This window comes from Petaurus breviceps, unplaced genomic scaffold, assembly GCF_028583685.1.
Source record: "Petaurus breviceps papuanus isolate PSGF00001 unplaced genomic scaffold, PetGlider_PUasm1.0 175, whole genome shotgun sequence".
Classification (NCBI taxonomy): Eukaryota; Metazoa; Chordata; class Mammalia; order Diprotodontia; family Petauridae; genus Petaurus; species Petaurus breviceps.
In genome coordinates, this window is record NW_027185764.1 from 19,740,426 (window position 1) to 19,748,611 (window position 8,186).

Below are 8,186 nucleotides of genomic sequence, written 5' to 3' on the forward strand. Positions count from 1 at the left end.
TTCTAATTGGGGAAACAACATGGAATGTTTTAGCAGCAATTTAGATGGAAAGAGCCCATGGATCTTAGGGTACAGTGGCAAAGCAGATGTTAATGGCTCTTGTTTAATGTCCTTATGTAGTGTCACTGTTCCCAGGGCTTTTGGTCCTGGGCTGTCCCCATCAGGACCTGAGGGGAGATGCTCAAGGTGGGGGTGGGGGTCTGACTTACCTGGCACAATCTACTGCCTCTTTCTTCCCCATGGGGTTCAGATGCTTCAGCAAGGATGACTTTCTTGTCCTGCTTGTGCGTCACTTGGCTGGCAATTGGTGGGACCAACTGGCCCTTCATCCACAGGAGGTGCTTCCTTGGATGATGGCTGTGAGAGCTGAGTTGGAGGCCAGACCAGTGATCTGGGAGATGCTGACACTCTCAGGGCTCCTATGCTTCTCTGCCTACTGGGGGTAGTTGGCCAGAAGTTATTGCTGGTGGTGATGAGTAAGGTGGGTCTCTTCTCCCCAGTGACTTCTCCCCTCAAAGATGGCCATGGTGGCTAGGCTAGAGGCCAGCCTGCTGGTTAGGGGGAGGGGCACTGTTATTTCCAAGACTCTTGGGTTCAGTGTCCTGGGCTGTCTGCTGTCTTCACTGGGGTCTGAAAATGGTGGTCAAAGTGGTATTTTTTTTTCCTAAAGCAATTGGGGTTAAGTAACTTGCCCAAGGTTACATGGCCAGTTCTTCTGTTTGGGTGTTAAATATCTGAGGCCGGAACCAATCCCGTGTCCTCCCGACTCCAGTACTGGTGCTCTTACCCACTGTGCCACCTAGCTGCCTTCAAAATGGTATGAATGGTATAGTTGCATATTGCCTTCTGTCTGTCCCTCCAGATACACTTCCTGGTGCTCCTGCAAAACTAGCAATCCCCTGAAGACACCAACAACTCTTGGCACCCTTTTCCAGGTGGGCTATTACTCTTATACCCCTAACAATCAGGGCAAGGGAGGGAAGTTGGCTGTTTCTTGCTTTTCCATGCCATTTCCTGATTCTCTGCTTTCATTTCTCAACAACTGACTCTTTCTTTACACTTCGCCCCACCTGGCCATGTTCTTATTGCTATGATCTATAGTCGTCCAAGTCACTCTTCCTTCTCACCATGATTTCAGGACCTGGCTTTTAGTCATATCCAATGAAACTCTTGGCTTTTTTTTTGAAAATGATTAAGACTGCTTTAATGAGTACATAAAATAATCAGAGTTCTTAACAAATAACATTTAGGATTAAGGTTACCTGAACTATCTGCAACCATCTATCTTGGTGTGCTTATGTTTCTAACATGATATTTTTCTAAGAATGACGTTTCCAAGGGCAGAATAGTGATAAGAAGGAAGAAACTGATTCAACCAGGGTTACCCATAGGCCCCTGAAGGTCCCCAAACTTTGCTCCTATCATCTCTCCATGGTGATTGTTTTTGACATAAAAGTTCATATGATAAGAAGTCACAAAGTAGCTGCTGCTCAAGCCAGACTGAGGAGCTGCTGTGAGTTCTGGCTTGGACTCAGCAAATAGCTGACCCACAGAAGGATCTTGATTTTTCAGAATCGCCACTCCCAAGTTCAATGGATATTCCCAGTTTGTCAGGAGTCTGGAGTCTTGGGTCACAGTCTGTACAGGATCCATCCTCTTTTCTTGATAGGTCCAATTCTGATCTGGAAAAGTGAAAGGGCACTCCTACAGAGGACCAGAAGGCTTGAAATCCTGCAGTTCCTGTTTCTCTGGCTGAATTTCTGGCACCTTATTAATCCTGGCAAAAATCTGGTTGATTTCCATAAATGTCTTAGCCTTGGTCTCTGGGACAATGAAATATGTATAAATTGTGGTAAGGAGACATATCACACCAAAGATGATGAAGCTGTAGGCACCAAGACCCTCCTGAATGAAAGGGAAGATCAGTCCCACAGTGAAGTTGGAGAGCCAATGGACAGTGCCTCTGACAACGAATGCAGCAGGCCGGGAGGAATGCCGAAGATTTCAGTGATAATCAATGAAGGAATGGGACTAGGCCCAATAGCATGACCCACAACATAGGAGAACACGCAAGCAATGCTGACGTAAGGCATCTTAGTCACTTGTCCTGGAGTTAGAGGGCTACTGTTAACACAACACACGCCAGGAAGCCAATCAGGATGAGCAGTCTCCTCCCTAAGAGCTTCACAATGAAGACAGCTGAGACCATGTTGACTGCACCTGTACCCACTGTGACGTACTGGATATCACTTTCTGTCACTCCTGCTTCTGCGTAGATTTGGTCTGCATAGTAGTAGACTGCACTGATTCCAGAGAGTTGCTGGCCACCCATTAAGATGATAATCGAAATGAGCTGCCACCTGAGGGACTTTGTGGTAAAGAGTTTCAGCACAGACACTCTGCCAGCCACCCTCTCCAGCTCATCATCCTTTCAGATCTCCTCCACCTCATTTTCAACATCATCAGAGTTCCTCAGTTGCTTTAAAGCTTTTCGGGATCCTTCTTCATCTCCTGTCTGAATTAAGGTGTGCCGGGGACTCTCTGGGAAGAAGGGCAGGAAGATCAGCTGCAGAGCTGCTGGGATCCCAGTCAACCCAAGGAGAATTGACCATCCATCTTCAATCGTAAGGATGCTTCGGAGACCGAAGATCTGGGCTGCAAGGATTCCAACAGTAATGAATAGCTGCAGGACCACACCAATGGCCCCTCTCAGGATTTTGGGGGCCAACTCTCCCAGATACATGGGGACCAGATTGGAGGACAGACCTGCACAAATTCCCACCACAATTCAAGAAAAGATGATGATCTTAAAGGACTTGGCCACTTTGCTGCATCCCATCAAAATAGCAGAGACAATGGAAAATATGTTGTTGATCAGCAAGGTCCCCTTTCTACCACATTTATTTACCATCGGGGCAACCATGAGCGACCCAATCAAACCTCCTAGAGGAAACATGGATACAGTGACAGACCACAGCAGGGTCAAGACCGTACTGCTCGTATATGCTGAATTCCTTTTACAGAAGGTTTCGTTGTAAAAGTCTCTCGTGATCTCTGAGGGAGAATTAACGACAGCAACATTGTACCCATACTGGAAAGATGATCCAAATGCAGCCACTAGTGTGACCAGCCCCAGTACCAGTGTGAACCTCCCTGGATCTGCAGCATGACTGGAAACTTTGCTGGTACACATCCCGGGTCTTGCTGGAGTTCCAAGTAGAGCAGAGAGAAAAAGACTGGGACCAAGAGGGATGGCTCAGAAATCCTTAGCTGTGGGGGCTAGCCTTGTGACGGAACAGTAGGGACTGCTCCAACCTTGCTTCCACCTTCTTTATCTTTCTGGGATCTTTAGATGTGAGAGGGAAAGGGAAGGAAATGTTCCCTTTCCTCTAGACAGAGGCAAAACCTGGACTCCTCAGGCTGTACTTTTTCTAATATTTATATTTCTGATTTTCAGAGCTGCCTTTGCTGGTGGGCTGAACCCCAGCTAGTCAGTGAGTCAGCACACATCTCTCTTGTCTTTTTAAAATACCTTAGTTTCCTAATTCCTGAACCTCTCCAACTTTCATCACCTCTGAGTCCATTCTACCTTGACCTTGTCCAGGAATGGTCATCATAAATTAGTATACACGGCCTAATCTCTACACTATACTCTGCTCCACTATACAATACACTGTTCACTTCCTTAAGTCTTGAAAATATTACTTACTTCTCAGTCTTTTTCCTACTCCAGGCTCCTGCCTTCACGCCAAGTGAAATGTACTTACCTTATGTAGCATTTTCTTAGGAATATACTACCATTGATTTTCAAGGTGATAGCTAGTCTCTATGACTAGTTGTTTAGTTGTGCCTGATTTTTTTTTTTTGTGACCATGGCTGAGATAATGGAGTAGTTTGGTATTTCCTTTTCCAGCTCATTTTACAGATGAGGAAACTGAGACAAACAGAGTTAAGTGACTTGACAGCTACTAGGTGTCTGGAGCTAGATTTGAAATTATGTTTTCCTGACACCAGACCTAACTCTCTCTCCACTGGGCCATCTAACTGCCCCATATGACTGGTATCTCATGCTAATGAATTAAAAGGAGAGAGCTAGTCTCTCTCTCCTGACTATCTGCCTCCCCCAAATTGTAGTAGCTCAAAGTAAATGTGTAATGTGCAAAATTGTTTTAGAGACATCTCCATTACAAATGATCATATGGATTATTTGTACCCAACCTGTGGTAGAGCCTTCCAAGATCACATTGGTTGGCTCAACCACAGTCAGACATGCTGTACCTTGACCCCAACATAGTGATGTCATTTTGGTCCTTTTTGAGAATGAAGGACAGCAACCAACCAACCAAACTCCCTCAGCTCACACTCATTTTAACATGAGGCTTTTAGAGATAATGACAATCCAAAGGCACAACTAAAGTGATGAGAATTTCAGGTACTAATTGGAGAATTAATTAGGAATTAGGGCCTGGATTGTGCCTTGGTATCACATCTTATACAGGGATCAATCTACTCTTCAAAGTCTACAAGGTCATGTGTGCTTTCAACAGCTTTCCATGATTTAATGTGAGACAGTGGAAAAAGAATGATATATCTGTGGTTAGAGGACTGGGGTTTAAAGTCTAACTTTGTCACTTAATTCTTATGTGACCTTAGGCAAATTGTCTCCCTTTTCTGGGTCTCAGTTCCATCATGTATAAATATTAAGTGGTTGGACTAGTTCACTGTTAAGTTCCATTCCAGCTCTAAATTTAAACCCTATTAACCTCTAGCTTCTGTTGATCTTTTCCCTTCTTGCATCTCCCCAACAGGAACCCAAAACATATAAATCTGGGTTGACTCTCTAATTAAACTGTAAGCTTTTCAATGGCAGGGGCCCATGCCATTTACAACTTGACTATCCCTGGTAGCCAGAGTCTATAAAAGGTATTTGGCACTCTAGGTCCCCATGTGTTACTACCTATCAGAAGAGTAATTCTGACTGTAAACTGCCATTGTAATGCAAGAGAATGAACAGATGAAAAGATAAATGTCTACTAGCCATGGAGCACTGTGTTTTCTGGTATTGAAAATATATGAATTTTTATACAAAGCAATATGAAAACCTGAAATTGGACACTATCCCTCTCATGTTTGACCCTAGAAATATCCGTGATGGCTACTTCTTGAATAATCCTATACAGACTTTCAATGAGACCTTGCTGAATTAATGGATATTGGCTATGGACATGTAACCAAAACACATAGTTCATTCAGTAAACTCCGTTCTTAAAAAATTAATTTCCTAGGTGAATTTGTTCTATGTGGATGCAGCTATTGGGGGGAGAGATAGTTTTTTATGTTTTATTTTCTTCTTCATCTGTATTGCATGGATATTGTATAGAACAGTCAAAATAAGGTCGTTCAATTTTTAGAACTTTGTGCTTTCTTGCAATAAAAGCACTTACAACTCAATCATTTCTTTTGATATCCTAAAGGGTTTCCTCCTCTCTCCTTTCTTTTTTCTCACTCTGATCCTGTCCATTCCTCTTACTCTACCTTTGATCTAAGAATCTGATCCCCAAGTTCATAAGAAATTACCTTTTTCTCAGGATAACTTAGGATCACAGAATTGAAGCCTGCATGGGACCTAGAGATTGTCTAATCTGGGTGTTCTTAACCTGGGGTCTATGAATCTTAATAAAACTGATTTTGATAACTGTATTTCAATACAATTGGCTTCCTTTGTAATCCCCTGCTATGCATTTTGTTGTGTACATTAAAAAATATTCTTTTGAAAAGGGCTCACCTTCTGCCATAGGTTTTTCTATGGTTTTCACTCCTAAATAGATACATGACACCAAAGAGATCAGGAACCCCTGATCTAGTCCAACACCCTAATTTTATACAGGAAGTCATTGGGGCCCAGTGTTTTTAAGTGACTTGTTCAACATCACATAGATAGTAAATAGCAAGCCTGGATTTGAAACGACCCCTTCTCCGAGTCCTCCAAATTCAGATCTAGCTTGTTTTCCCATTGCCATCTAATTATCTCCAAAGAGGGGGCCTGGGCCTCTTAGGGAGCAGCGGCATAACCCAAAGAGTCCATGATTAACCAAACTGGAGGATGGAAAGATGGATAAATAAGCATTCCACCCTCCCTGTTCAAATTCGAGATTTGTCTCTAACTCAACTATACTCCCCGACTTGACAGGTGTCCAACCTCTCCCTGACCATCCAGGCTTGGGTCCCTTGGGGTCGTTATAACTTCACGTTTTCCCCTAGACAACCATATCACAGACACACAGGAAAAACCCCTTGTCCTGACCACAGCACACCCATCTCTGCCCTCCAATCACCTGGTAGCTACAGCAGGTGCTTCTTATCTGGGCCTTTGCTTCAGGGCATTAGAGGAAGCAGTGGATAACAGCCCAATCCTTTGGTTTTTTAAAATAGAATGAACTGCACAGGATGAGCAGGCAAGTTGGGATTGCAATGTGCATTGCGATTCCCATGACGTTATTTCCTGACCCCCCCCAACCCACCCTTCTTCCAAACTTCTTTATTGCTGTCAAGGGTACCAGCATCCTTCTAATCACTGAGGCTGGCAGTCTCAGTGCCATCCTCAACTCCTCATTCCCTATATCCAAACAGTTGTCAGATTTTGTCATTTCTATCTCAACATCTGTCACATCTGCCTCATTCTCTTCTCACATAGTCAGTCTAATTCAGGCACTCGTCTTCTCTCAGTTTCCTAATTGTTCTAATTGCCCCAAGTACTCTCCCTGTTCCAGTCCATTCTTCACATAGCTGCCAAAGTTATTTTTTCCTAAAGCTCAAGTCTGATCATGTCACTCCCCTATTCAATCAACTTTAGTAATTTCCCTATAGACTTTAGGATTCTTTTAAATTTCTAGTTTTGTGTGTTTTAAAATATACATAATAGTATAGTAGCACATTATGTAACATGGTTAATATATACATGTTGGGGGTACATGCTAAAATTTTTTTTGTTGTGAGGGATGGTTGACAAGAAAAGGCTGGAGACAATCGATTTAGACATGCTAATTATAAGCTTCTTAGCAAATTAGTAATTTCTTTCTAGAATCTAAAATGGCCTAAAAATATTCTTCTTCCTCTCTTTTATTCTGACTTCTAATTCTATCTATTTCTTTCTTCACATGTACCTTTTTGTTAGAAATGAATGGAATGTAAAATCACTATTTGCATACCTAGTTCTGTGGCCTCCTAAGGGGACAAACCTCATTTGAACACATCCATTTGGAGGTGCTAATTTTTGTTGAGTGTGCAGCCTGTTTTATAGCCATTCCTCCTGTTTCTCTTATCTTTGAATAAATGTAATATGGTAGTGAACTAGCTAACTGAATCTGGAATTGGAGGACCCGAAGGTTCTGATTTTGGTTCTGCCACTGGACAAGTTACTTAACCTCCCTAGACCTCGGTTTTCTCTCCTGAATGTAGCACAGACTCCAGAGCTACTCTCCAATGCCTATTCAAATTGTCAGTCTGGGTCCCTACAGGCTGGCTGTTTAATCTCTCCTGAAGTCTATGGGTGACCCTTAAGGGACTGGAAATAGTGGCTTTCTAATGCTATAGTTAATGAGCTCCCATCAATATCCTTCTCTTTACCCCCTACCCCCACCATGATTATCAGTTGGTATCAGTGAACCAGTCATGTTAATTAGCTTTTAGAAAGAAGTATTTACTAAGGTCTTAGAGGAAGAAATATAAATAGTATAAAATAAACCCTCCAAATGCTATGACATATTCTCCCATCAATATAGAAAGTCCAGGAGAAAATGGGCCCAAGCTAGCTAGCACATATGGCAAGGGGCTAACTTTTAGCTCCTGGTTTTAGGAAGTCCTTTGATTTCCTTCAAAGGGCACTCAGTTTCTCATGTACCCCTTGAAGATCTTTGAATAAGCCTTTTCTCATCCCATTGACAATCCAGTCTGTCCTCAATTCCCAGTACAAACAAAGACATCTCAACCAAATGGGATGGAAAGTCTGTTTAAACTGGTCAAAGGTCTTGGTCAATCCTTTGGCGCCTTTACAAATATGGAATCAGGGATTCAAGTGGCTGGAGATTTAGAGAAGAGAGCTGCCTCTGAGAACTGATCATTCACCAGTGGGAGGAGAGTATCTCAGCCTTAGTCTTTTTTCACCACCACCACCACTGCCACCACCA

General features: G+C 42.9%; 1 pseudogene; it reads right to left on the reverse strand.

Annotated features, from left to right (window-relative positions):
* Positions 1-1,477: 1,477 nt before the first annotated feature.
* Positions 1,478-3,197, reverse strand: LOC138159057 (solute carrier family 2, facilitated glucose transporter member 5 pseudogene; annotated as a pseudogene).
* Between the last annotated feature and the right edge of the window lie 4,989 nt (positions 3,198-8,186).